This window comes from Chrysochloris asiatica, unplaced genomic scaffold (genome assembly GCF_000296735.1).
Source record: "Chrysochloris asiatica unplaced genomic scaffold, ChrAsi1.0 scaffold00017, whole genome shotgun sequence".
NCBI classification, from domain to species: Eukaryota; Metazoa; Chordata; class Mammalia; order Afrosoricida; family Chrysochloridae; genus Chrysochloris; species Chrysochloris asiatica.
This window is the reverse complement of record NW_006408535.1, coordinates 3,621,213-3,635,155: the sequence shown is the minus strand read 5'-3', so window position 1 is coordinate 3,635,155 and position 13,943 is coordinate 3,621,213. Positions and strand designations below refer to the sequence as shown.

Below are 13,943 nucleotides of genomic sequence, written 5' to 3'. Positions count from 1 at the left end.
TGGAGAAGGATGTCATGCTGGGTAAGGTGGAGGGTCAGAGAGAAAGAGGAAGACCCTCCAGCGAGATGGATCGTCCAAATGGCTTGGAGTGTGGCGGCGATAGTGAGGTTGGCCCAAGATGGGACATTGTTTCATTCTGCTGTGCATGGAGTTGCTATGCATCGGTTCCGACTTGATGGCACCTGACAACAACAACAAGTATTGTTATTATTGTTGCCATCGAGTTGGCTCCTTCTCATAGTAACCCTGTATAGGGTTTTTGAGAGCTACTGGTGGATTTGAACTGCCAGCCTTGCAGTTATCAGTCCAGTGCTTATCCTACAGTGCCACACCCAGCCTAATAATACTTGTAAGTATAATTATATAACTTATGTATCTGAAATTATATTTAAAATTCACATTATCTTTAGTGTAGCATTTTTACTGCATGACTATTAGAAAAAATATATATGGTACTTACCAAATTATAATCTTTATCACAAAACCAATATTTGTATCTATTCCCTTAAACAATATTTCTAGATTCTGAGTAGGTCAAGCCTAGTTTATTTTTTGTTTTATTTTTTTCTTTTCTATTATTGTTTTGTTTTGTTTTCACCCTAAACAACATGCATTAGAAATCTTCTCACTTAATTGCATTGTTAAATTTTTTTCAGACGTACCTATAATTCAGAATGTGTATCCATAAATTTCTTACAGTCTAGAGTTTTATCCCAAAATTATGTTTCTCTATTTGGCATACTAGCAAGTTGTAGGAGTCCTGGACAATGCACTGTGGCGCTGTAGGAGAATGCACTGAATTTCAAGGTCGGTTTGAACCACAAAGTTGACAGTTCAAGTTTACCAGCCACTCCTTGGAATCCCTATTCAGAGTTGCTATGAGTTGCAACTGACTCGAAGGCACTTAACAACAACAAAGTAACGTATAATAAAAATGTGGTCTTATTTGGGCTGGTTATTGATGCTTGTATTTCCAAATAAAAATACTTCACCTGCTTTTTAGATAACTCTCAATGAGCTTTCATGCATCCCGAAAAATGTGTACTGAATCCACACCAATATTTTTCCAACTCACTTGGTGGTCTTTCATGTGATCCATAAAACATGGGAATGAATATTAATACTGTATTTCCAAATTAAAATACATGATCTGCTTTTTTTTTTATAAACCTCAAAGAATGAGCTTTCTTATATCTGCAAAGAATGTGTTCTGACTCCACACGAATCGTTTTCTAACTCATTTGATGGTCTTTCTTATTAACCATAAGAAGGACCTGGCCCTGAGAACCCTTTCCACCAGAACACTGCTTACAACTTGGAGAGCAAGGAAATAAAATACTCATAACATAGGTCATAATAAACACAATTAACTCAAATGTATTTTATAACAAGAATACGCTACATGCTCTATGTATTTTCTCTAAAAGCATGATGAGAATTCTGTACTGTTGGTAAAATAATTCTCATTTTGAAAACAAAATGAAGAGTTTAAAAATACATATAAGCAGAATGCTAAACTGGATTGACTAATATGAAATAGCTACTAAACTATACGTCAGTATACTAAAGCGCTCTGGTAGCATGGTGGTTACGAATCTGACTGCTAATCTCATGATGAGCATTTTGAAATTACCAGGTGTTCCTTGGGAGAAAGATGAGGCTTTCTGCTCCCATAAAGATTTACAGCCTCGGAAACACTGCTGAGGGTTGCTGTGAGTCGGAACCGTCTCCACGGCGCATAACAACAACCACAACAAATATTAACCTAATACTCTCTGAAAATAAATTGCCTGGTATTTTGAATAAATATTGTTTTTTCAAAACTGATTATCTGATTATTGGCATGAACTAGAAAATCAACCCAGTTGCCATTGAGTTGGATTTGATTCATGGTGACCCCATATGTGCTTCATAGAGCTTTCAAGTCTGTGGCTTTTTAGAAGTAGATCTCCAATTGTTTATTCAGAATAATCTTTGAAAGGATTTCAACCACCAACCTTTTAGTTAGTAGCTATGTGCTTAACTGTTTGCCTTACACAGGGACTTATGAATTTTAACTTCCTCTGATTTAGGCTGACCCTAAAAACTTTGTCTCTTTTACGATTAAACGTATACTTTCCTTGAATGCCAATGTAGTCAATAATATAACAAAACAGGTTAATTTGAATTAGTGACTTTAATGTTCTCCAGAGTGTGATCTTAAAAGAAAACCTAACAAAAATTATATGTCAAGAAATTTGGGGCAAAAAAATTTTTAAAGAAAGAAATTTGTAAGACAGCTACCTAGCCAACCTTTTAGAAGATATCCATATTTGTGCCCATTCTATAGAAAGGAGGCCAATGGAATATGAAAATCATCAAACAATATCATTAATAACTTGTGTGAGTAAAATTTTGCTTAAGATAATGCAAAAATGGCCATAGCAGTACATTGACAGTGAGCTGTCAGAAATTCAAGTCAGATACAGAAGAGGATGTGGAATGATGTCAGATAGATTTTGAATGAAAATTAGGAATACCAGAAAGATTTTTATTTGTGGTTTATTGACAATGTAAAGATCGTTGACTGTGTGGATCATAACATTTCAAAGAATAAGAATTCCAGAACAGTTAATTGTGCTAATGAGGAACCTGTATTTAGACCAAGAGGCAGTCATTAAAACAGAACAAGAGAATACTGAATGGTTTTAAATCAGGAAAGGTGTGTAAAAGTTGTATTCTTTCATCATGCGTATTCAATTTGTATGCTGAACAAATAATCCGAGAAGCTGGATTATATGAAGAAGACTGGCATCAGGATTGGAGGAATAATCAACAACCTTCAATATGCAGATGATGCAACCTTGTTTGCTGAAAGTGAAGAGGAATTGAAATACTTACTAACAAAGATCAAAGACCACAGCCTTCAGTATAGATTATACCTCAATGTAAAGAAAATAAAAATCCTCACAACTGAACCAAAAAATAACATCATGATAAACAGAGAAAAAATTAAAGCTGTCAAGGACTTCCTTTTGCTAGTGTCGATAATCAATACTCATTTAAGCAGTTTGTCAAGCTATCAAGAGACGTATTGCATTAAACAAATATGCTCCATAAGACCTCTTTCAAGTGTTAAAGAGCAAAGATGACACCACTAAGGACCAGAGCGTTTTACACTATCAGAGCTGGTATATACATTTTTGAAAGCTGATCTAACATTAACTATAACTCCTTTTTTTATTATGAAAGTGTAAATTTTTTATTTTGTTTTGTTGTTGAGACTATACAGAACAAAACATAACACCAATTCAACAATTTCTACCTGTACAATGTAGTGACAGTGATTACACATTTGTCAAATTGTGTAGTCATTCTCACCCTCGTTTTCTAAGCTTTTCCTCCCTCATTAACATAAGCACAGTGTTCCTATCTAATTTTTCAAGTTTCTATTTTTGATCAAACTTTGTCTCTCATACTTTGGACATATTGTCAGGAGGGACCAGTCGCTGGAGAAGGATATCATGTTTGGTAAGGTGGAGGGTCAGAGAAAAATAGGAAGACCCCCAGCAAAATGGATTGGCCATGTGGCAGCATCGATGGACAGTGTCGCAACGATAGTGAGGATGGCCCAGGATTGAGCAGTGTTTTGTTCTGCTCTGCATAAGGTCACTATGAGTCAGTACTGACATGATGGCACCTAACAACAACAACAACATGGACTGAACTTTGTTTATTGATGCAGATGATCAAAGATCCAATAGGGACAGATGATCCTTTAATTAAAAAAACAGCACTTGCCTTCTGAGAGTACTGGGTTGATTATTGTTGTTGTTGTTGTTAAGTGCCACTGAGTTGGCTCTGACTCATAGCAACCCTGTTTAGGGTTTCCAAGGAGATCTAGAATACAGGCTGGTGAGTTTGAACCATCAACCTTGTGATTAAAACCATCATTGCAGCACATTGCTGATCTTACAGGGCCACACCAGGACCCCTACTGGGTTGACGTTGTTGTTAAGTGCCATAGAGTCAGTTCCAACTCATAACAATCCTGTGTAGGGTTTCTGAGGAACAGCTGGTGAGTTTGGACCACCAACTTCATGGTTCAAACTGACCTTGCAGTTCAGTGCTTATCCTACAGGCCACACCAGGACTCCACGGGGTTGATGTTGTTGTTGTTGTTGTTGTTGTTAAGTGCCATCGAGTCGGTTCCAACTCATAGAGACCCTGTATAAGGTTTCTGAGGAGCCACTGGTGAGCTTGAACTGCCAACCTTGCAATTCAAATGGCTTTGCAGATAGGTACTGGCAATTTAGAAATTGGATATCTAAAGTAGAAAAACATAAAGGCATGAAATGGATGACTTACAAGCTTTCATTGGTGTGGTGTTCGTGGTGGTTGTGTGTTTTGAGTCAGGTCTGACTCATAGCTACCCTGAATCTTTACAGAAGCAGAATACTTAATCTTTTTTCCATGAAATGGCTGGTAGATTCGAACTGTTGATCTTGTGGTTAGCAGCCCAACACATAACCTACTATGGTACCAAGGCTCTGTTCATGGGTATGCTCAGTTAAAATGATTGTTGTGGGAAAGTTAATCCAGCATATATGAAGGAACACAGGCTAGAAGAGCCAGAAGGTAGACAGTGGTGTAGTGAATTACTTAGTAATTCTCTTCTAGTCTTAGTCTTTGTAACTCTTACCAAATGACTCTTTACTTGATGGGTCTGGGTAAAAGAAGGTGGGAGAAGATACTCATCGAATGACATGATTCAGTTGTGGATGTTAACAGAGTTCAATTATAATCGTAAAAACTTGAAACTCTAGTATAGGTATAAAATGAGGCATCTCTCAAGCAGAAGAGGGGAATCTCACTACCATCAAAGAAGAGCCAGTAGTGAAGTACATCTTTTGGACCTTGAGATCCCTGCACATTAAACTTTCTCAACCAAGAAATAGAAAGCTGTGACACCAAAGATGTGGCAGAGGAGCAGCAGCAACAGAAACAAAAGCCAGAATACCAGACAGAGGTATGGACTTCTTGGCCTATGGAGCAAGTAAAGTTGCCTGCCTTTGGTCAAGAGACTCATTAGCACTTAATTGGACAGTAAGGGTTGCTGACCCGTGAAGCTAGAGACAAATACATTTGAGCTGAGGCTCATGTTGGAATTGTGTGCTCTGTGAGCATTTATCTACAACCCTGAACCATTGCCCAGTCAGAGAGGCCTGCCTGTGAGCACTGAAGAGGACAGGATGTCCTGACTGGAAGAACTGTGCTTTGAGCATTTCTGAACCTGAATCGTAACCCGTAACTTTGAGTATCATGTCTGAGTTCTGTGTGGCCATTGCAGTGAATGATCAAACTAGCTTAGGAGTAGAAAATGCTGTGAGATGGATGGTTTGCTGCTCATTTAACTTTGCAGCACTCCAGTGCCTCTAAAAGAAATTACATTGTTTTCTAATTGAAGTGGCCCACTATGCCTGATGCTGAGAATCTAATACCTTTTCCTACTTGTTTAATTATACTTTCATTTTGGAAACTTGTGAAGTTTTCTCGTTAGCCTTGAATCCCCACCCACCCCAGAGACTCCATGAAGTCCTCAAAATTAGATATGAATCTAAAATACCGTAAAATCATTAAAAATATAAAAATATGTTTTCTTCCAGCTAATTTGTTTTCTCTCCATTGCGTTTATTTCCTTTCTAAATAACAAAACAAAACCTCTTTATTCATATATGAAACAAAAGAAAGCAAACCCACTACCACCAAGACAGTTCCAACTCTCAACGCCCCTAAAGAACTTGGTAGAATTTCCCAAACAATTTTCAAGTCTTTAAATCTTTACAAAAGCAAACTGTCATTTTTTTTTTTTTTTTCAGGCAGAGTAGTAGGTAGGTTTGAACTGCCAACGTTTCAGTTAGTAGCCAAGGGCTTTAATTATTATGCTACCAGAACTCCTGTTCACATATTATTTTTGCTGTTATTGATGTTCTTTGTTGTTGTTGTTAAGTGGCGTTGAGTCCATTCTGACCATAGCAACCCTGTATAGGGTTTCCAAGGAGCAGCTGGTGAGCTTGAACCACGGACCCTGCAGTTTAAACGAATCTGCAGTCTGGCGCATTAGCCCACAGCTCCACACCAGGACTCCTTAAGTGTCCTTAAATAAGTTCGGATTCAGAGAAAACTCATGTACAACAGAACCAGTCACTGCTAGGTTCTGAGCCATTCTCACAGTTGTTATGCTTGAACTCAGTATTGTTGAGACTGTGTCAGTCCATTGGTTTGAGCGTCTTCCTCTTTTTTGCTGACTTTCCATAGTATAAAGCATGGTATCCTTTCCCAGAGACCCGTCCTTCCTAACAACCTATCCAAGGAATAAGAGATGATCCTCACTTCTTAGGAGCATACTTTCAACACAGATTTTTTTCATTCTTTGGGCAGTCCATGGTACTTTCAATATTCTTTACCAACACCATAAATCCAATGCACTGATTCTTCATGGTCCTGTTTTCCCATGCATATGAGGTGATTGAAAATACTGTGGCTTTGTGTCAAGTGTGCCTTTGTCTTCAAAGTGACTTCTTTGATCTTTAACTGTTAAAAGTGGTCTTTTGCAGCAGATTTGCCTACTGCAAATTTCATTAAATTTCTTGTTTACTGCTTCTATGAACATTGTTTGCGGACCCAAGTAAAATGAAATCTTTGACAACTTCAAATTTTTCTACATTTATCAAGAGGTCACTAATTTGACCAGCTATGAGGACTCGTTTTCTTTGTATTGAGGTGCAATCCATACTGAAGGCTGTAGATGCTGATTGCCATCAGTATTTTAAGTCCTCTTTGCTTCCAGCAACAAAGATTGTATCATGTGACTATCACAGGTTATTAATAAGTCTTCCACCATTCCTGATGCCACATTCTTCCTCACATAATCCAACGTCTTCGAAGTTTTTGCTCAGAATACAGATTGAATAAGAATAGTGAAAGAATACAATCTTGATGCCCACATTTCCTAGTTATCTCTCACTTATGTATGCCTTTTAATTAATTAATTTGTTTGTTTTTACTATTTTTTTTTTCACATATCCTGGGCAGAGTGACAAATTAAATTAGTTATCACTTGCAGGATATATTGATTCTGTGTTTTCATATTCTGTTGTTACTGTTAAGTACCGTGGAGTCGGTTCCTACTCATAGTGACCCTGCACAGGGTTTCTGAGGCTATAAATCTTTATGGGAGCAGAAAGCCTCATCTTTCTCCCACGGAACAGCTGGTAGTTTCAAACTCTCCTAAATTTTTCTCAAGTACTTTGTACACATCATCAGAAGGAACTAGTCCCCAGAGAAGGGCCCTGTGCGTGTAGTGAGTCCTTAAAAAAGAGGGAATCCTTCAATTAGATAAATTGGCACAGTGGTGGTTGTTGTTAAGTGCCATCGAGTTGATTCCTGACCCATAGCGACCCTGTATAGGGTTTCCGAGGAGCAGCTGGTGAGCTTGAACCGCCGATCTTGCAGTTCAATTGGCTTTGCAGTCTGGCGCATTAACCCACAGTGCCACACCAGTGATCAAATGTAGCAATTAATGTGAGGATGGTTCAGGATAGGGCAGAGTTTTGTTTTGTTGTACATTGGTTTCTATGAATCAGAATTGATTAAACAGTATCTAACATTTTCTAACTTGTTATTATGTGTTTCTTCATATACTCATTTTCTTTCTATTATTGCTGAGGTAGTAAAACTTCAGAAAGTGTCAACTTTCTCTGGCAGAGTGGCTGTGGCTGGTGGGCTTCAATCCTGTGGTGCACAATCTTATTGTACAGATCCACTGTGCTCTCAATGTGATAAAGGTCTCCAAAGTAACCTAAAATCAAGTCCCATGTCACAAATAAAATGGAACAATCACACAGCACAATAGTCTGGAATTAGTAAATTTTATGTTCATTATAATCCAAATCTTATACCAGGGCTTTAAAAAGTTCATGAAAAAATGAAATAAAAAGATAATGGAATCTTTCCACAAACTTTTTAAAGTTCCCTTATAGTGCATCTTCATCCAAGATATTTAAATATAGTGACTGAAATAACATAAAGAATGAATTTTAATAGTGAAAATAACATTAAAATAAAATTCTCCTTCTATGCAAGTAATGTTAAGGTCATAATTAAGAGTTGTTGGTAGCCATTTTGCTGAAGTGACTTTTGAAAAACTGGAAATGAAGTAAGATGATCATACTTTCTGACTTTGACTGGATGTCTGGATGACTGCGGGCCAACAAGTCAGTTCCACCTCAGAGAGACCTTACAGGGTTTGGGGGGCTGTAAATTTTACTATGAAAGAGACCTGTAACATAAAACACCGGTGGTAGTGGTGTGCCATGGAGTCGGTTGCAACTCCTGTATAGGGTTTTTGAGGCTGTAAATGTTTATGGGAGAATGCCTCATCTTTCTCCTGTGGAACAGCTGGTAGTTTCAAACTGCTGACCTTGATGTTAGCAGCCCAATTCGTAACCACTATGCTACCAGAGCTCCTTAAAACACTGTTATTCATGTGCAAAGGAGTCCATATGGCACAATGATTAAAGCGATCAGCTGCTAACCAGAGGTAGGCAATTCAAACCCATCCACCTTTCTGCAGGAGAAAGATATGAAAGTCTGTTTCCATAACGATCTACCGCCTTGAAAATCCTCTGAGGCAATTTTACTGTGTCTTATAATCAGAACTGACTTGCTGACACACAATAACACTAGTGTGACTATGAGTTGGATTGGAATGACTATCAGTATGTTTGGGTTGGTTTGGTTTAATAATGAGCAATTCATGAATCAGATATCAGTATTTCCTCTATTGTTGTTGTTAGGTGCCATGAGTCGGTTCTGAGTAGCAGCTAGTGGGTTTGAACAGCCAATCTTGTGGTTTGAAGTGCATTGCTGATCCTACAGTGCCACACCAGGAGTCCTCTAGAATTAATAAATGCTAGATGTGACATTCCTTGTCAAGCTTCTGGTTAGTAAATCATACAAGTTGAACTTCCTTGAAAGGCATACCAGAAAAATTGACATGGGAGAAAAAGGGGCACCATTTGCCAATATTAAGAAGTAAGCTCATATTTGTTTTATGATTATGATTTAACACAAGAACCCTAATTTTTTTCATCTTTAAATGGATTCCTTGGGTTAGATACTTGTGTTTAATAATCATGTAGCCAAGAAATATTTCTTAGAAACAAAAATCAGATATACTTGATAACAAACTCAGAAAGATTCCATTCAATCTACACCACTGAGCAGACCTCAAAGGAAAGATTGAAAGTATATGAACCATCATTATTAGGCATTCGTGAACCTTGGAAGTGCCATTGTCAGGCTATTTTGATTTTTTCTATAATATTTTAAATATTATAATAAAAAAAAAATTAGAAGACAGACAGCCCTTCCCATTCCCCTCAGCATCACACAAAATAATAATCTTAGATTTTTCTTTGCCATCCTGAGTCTATTAAAAGTTACGGAGAAATTAAAGGTCACTGAACAGTGAAAAATATACTGATATAAAACCAAACGCAAATCATATCCACTGCTGTCAAGTCAAATTCTGGCTCATGGCAACACCATAGGGCAGAGTAGAACTGCCTTATCGGGTTAACAAGTCTGTAAATGTTTTCAGAAACACTGCAGTATTTCTCCACTGGTGAGTTCAAACAGCTGACATTTGGGATACTAGCTGAGCACTTTAACCACTGTGCCACCAGTTCTCCTATATAATCAAGCAGAAAACCTATGATACAAAATATTTATACAAACGCTGAACTATTTAATCTTTGCTTTATGCATAAAATGTGCTATTTATAAAGTTGTATGAACCAGGTTTTTTAAATTGGACACAATTTAAAATGCATTAGAGGAGATGGCTTTGAAAATAAGAGCACTTTAACAATCTTTGGAAAATGAGCATCTTTCATAAACAAATACTCTGAACCTTTCTGCCCCCATCTATAGTTTATATGCATTTAAGCATAGAATATGTTTAAAAGAAATCCACCAAGAACAATCACAGTATTTTCATAACAGGAAATAGATACATAATCACATAATAGAATTCCACACAAATACCAACAATTAAGAATTATTTGTTATACAAATTTTATTTACAAATTATTATTATTTTTTTTTTTAATTAAATGTTTTTATTTTGCATTGAGTGAAAGTTTACAGGGCACATCATCAGCTTCACATTCAACCATTCATATAGCTTGTTTCATTACATTGATTATTATCCCCTCCATATATCATCAGTTTACAGTGTTTCTCTCTATCCTCTTTAGCTTTTTTTTTTTTTTTTGGATGGGGGTGGAGGACTTGGCTTTTTGGAATTTACAGTCTCGGCTTTTAGGGAAGGTTTTTACATTTGTCTGTGGATATCCAGGGCTCATGTATGAGATTACTAACAAGCATTACTGAATAACCAGATGAGGGACAGTTTGCTATGTCTACTAGGTGGCTAGAGTCTGATCCTCAGAGCCTATGGTTTGGACGGTCAACAACGCTTGGGCCCACAGGGGCTTGGCCTCCTGACCGGGTCTGTACTGTCTGCATCTGAGTTCTCCTTGTTTATTGATTGTTACAAATTATTTTTAGAGCACATATTATTTGAAAAGAAATTAATTTTTATGTGTAGTTTTCTAAAAATGAAAATAATTTTTCATTTTTTAAAACTTATAAAGTGCCAACTACTACTATGTGTGACCTGTTAGGTTTGTAATATGTAGAAAAATAAGATGAGAAATCCAATTATTACTAGAAAGAAAATAATTTCATTAAATTAGTTTCTTAAATTATGATTGATGGGTAGGGGTTGTTCCATAAAGATTCCTTAATTTTGCTGTCAAGTAAACCTTAAGTGGTTGTGTTGGCCTTTTCTCTGTAACCGTATTGAAATTATTTCTCATGTCACACCTCCCCATTGAACCATTTGGACCCTCCATCTAAGTCTATCTATTTCTGAAGGCAGTATTTCCATCTTTCTAACCTTTTCTAGTGTCGTGATTACGAATTGGGCTGCGAACCACAGCCAGGTCAGTAGTTCGAAACTACCAGCTGCTCCGCGAGAGAAAGATGAGGCTTTCTGCTCCCATAAAGATTTACAGCCTCAGAAACCCTGTTCAGGGTCGCTATGGGTCGGAACCGACTCGATTGCACTTAACAACAACAACCTTTTCTTGGTGGTTCAAGCTCACGAACTTCTCTTTGGCAACCCTACAACCCGACTCGATGGCACTTAACAACAAACAACAGCTTTTTCTTGAAGAATTCTTCGCTTTTTTATTTACACCATGTCAAAACAACAGTTTTTGCAGAGCATCCACAGTGACTGAAATTGTGTTTCTTTTGAATGTTGTTTGAGTTTGTAGAAGAAAAAGAAGTCTGAAGGGGCAAGATTAAAGACATAGGGCATTGGAGTAAAGTTTCCCTATGAAATTCTATAGGGTAGCCCCACAACCCTCAAAAATAAGCAGGTGCATTGTCATGGTGGGGGAAAAATCCTCAACACAGATTTCCTGATCTCTTTCTCACCAATGCAGTTTTCAATGTTCTTAAATCTTTTTGATAATAAGCAGTTGAGATTGTTCTGTATCCTTTGAGAAAAATCTAACAAGATAATCCTCTTAGAGTCCCAAAAAGAAGTCTCCATAACCTTCTGAAAGAAAGAAGTGATGAAGTCAAAAAGCTTACCGTAGAATTTCAAAGGGCAGATGAAAGAGACAAAGTTTTTATTACAATATGATAATAAAAACCTAGAGTTGGAAAACCAAAAGGGAAGGACATGCTCCGTATTTCTCAAGCTGAAAGAACTGAAGGAAATATTCAAGTCTCAGGTTGCAATATTGAAGTTTTCTATGGACAAATATTAAATGATGCCAGAAATAATAATAATAAAAAAGTTGGAAGGAATACACTAAGACACTGTACCAAAAATAATTGTTCAGTGTTCAGTCATTTCAAGAGGTTTAACGTGATCAAGAACTGGTTGTATTCAAGGAAAAGTCCTAGTAGCACCAAAGGCATTGGTGAAAAACAAGCTCCAGATATTGACAAAATACAAATAAAATTGATGCAGTTCTGGAGGTGCTCACTTATCTATGCCAAGAAATTTGGAATACTGCCATATGACCAACTGATTGGGGGAGATACATACATATCTCTGACTATTCCAACAAAATGTGACCCAGCTGAATGCAGAAATCATCAAACAATAGCATTACTATTGCATGCAAATAATATTTTGCTGAAGATATTTAAAAAATGATTGCAGCAGTACAATCATGAGGGAGATGCCCTAAACTCAACCTGGATTCAGAGGAGGATATGGAATGTTGTCATATACTGCTGAAGTCATATACAATTTGGCTAAAAACAGAAAATTCCAGAAAAATATTTACTTGTGCTTTATTTTTTTATAAAGACACTTGGCCGTGTGGATCATAATAAACTATGAATAATATTGTGAAGAATGTATATTCAAGAACACTTAGTTGTGTTCATGAAGAAACTGTACATAGACCAAGAGACAGTCGTTCAAACAGGATTTCAAAACAAGGGGATTCTAAATTATTTTAAACCAGGAAAGGTGTGAATCAGAGTTGCATCCTTTAATCATCTTATTCAACCTATACTGAGAAGATAATCTGATAAACTGAATTATATGAAGAAAAATGTGGCATCAGAATTGGAGAAAGACTCATTAATAACATGTGATATGCAGATGATACAACCCTGCTTGCTGAAATCTAAGAGGACTTGAAATAATTACTGATGAAGACAAAAAACTACAGCCTTCAGTATGGATTGCACCTCAATGAATATAAAACAAAGATCTTCATAATTGTACCATCATGATAGATGGAGAAAAAAATTAAAGTTGTCAAAGACTTTAATTTCCTTGGACCCACAATGTTTGCTCATAGAAGAAGCAGTCAAGAAATCAAATAATGTCTTTCATTAGGCAAATCTGCTGCAAAAGACCTCCTTAAAGTGTCACAGAGCAAAGATGTCAGTTTGAGAACTAAGGTGCTCCTGAACAAGTCATGGTGTTTTCAATAGCTTCATATGCATGTGAAAGTTGGACAATGAGTAAGGAATATCATAGAAGAATCGATGCATTTGAATTATGGTGTTGGCAAAGAATATTGAAAATGCCATGGACTGTCAGAAGAATAAATATATCTTTCCTGGAAGAAGTGTAGCCAGAATGCTCCTTTGAAGTCAGGATTTAAAAACTTCAATTCTTCGGACATATTATTAGGAGGGACCAGTCCTTGGAGAAAGATATCATGCTTGGTAAAAGTGGAAGGTCATCAAAAAGAGGAAGACCCCCAACAAGATCCAGTAGCAGTAAAAATGGGCTCAAGTATAACAACAATTGTGAATATGGAACAGATTGCACTGTGTTTTGTTCTGTTTTATAGGGTCTCTATAAGTCAGAACTGACTCGACAGCGCCTAACAACAACAATAACCTGAACTAGCTCTTTGTCTTAATTTAGCTGGCCAGCAGATTCCCTGGGAAGCCACTGCCTTGACTGGATCTTTTTTTAAACTCCATAACTAGACTAAGAGAAGTGTATTCCTGACAGAACTTGTCTGCCAGTAACCACTGATTGTAGAGACATGTTTGAGTACATTTTGTTTGGAATAAACCTATGCATGTATGAATTGGGACCTTACTTAATAGTAATACTTTCTACTTTAGTATACAAATTTTGAACTTTTTTAGTTGCTTTCTGATTACATTTCCAGATCCACTCTTCACTCTGCTACACCCTGCTTTGTGCTTATTGAAGGCTCAACTTTAGGAGTTATATTAACAAGCTACCAATGCTCTGGATTCTAATTCCAATAGTAATCATAGTTGACCAGAGGATGAGAGGAGAGTGATGTATTTGTTTTTCTCCAAAGTTCGTATGCATT

General features: G+C 36.9%; 1 pseudogene; it reads left to right on the top strand.

Moving 5' to 3' along the window:
• Nucleotides 1-65: 65 nt before the first annotated feature.
• The window catches only part of LOC102814902, a 29,833-nt pseudogene continuing 15,955 nt past the window's right edge, over nucleotides 66-13,943 (top strand).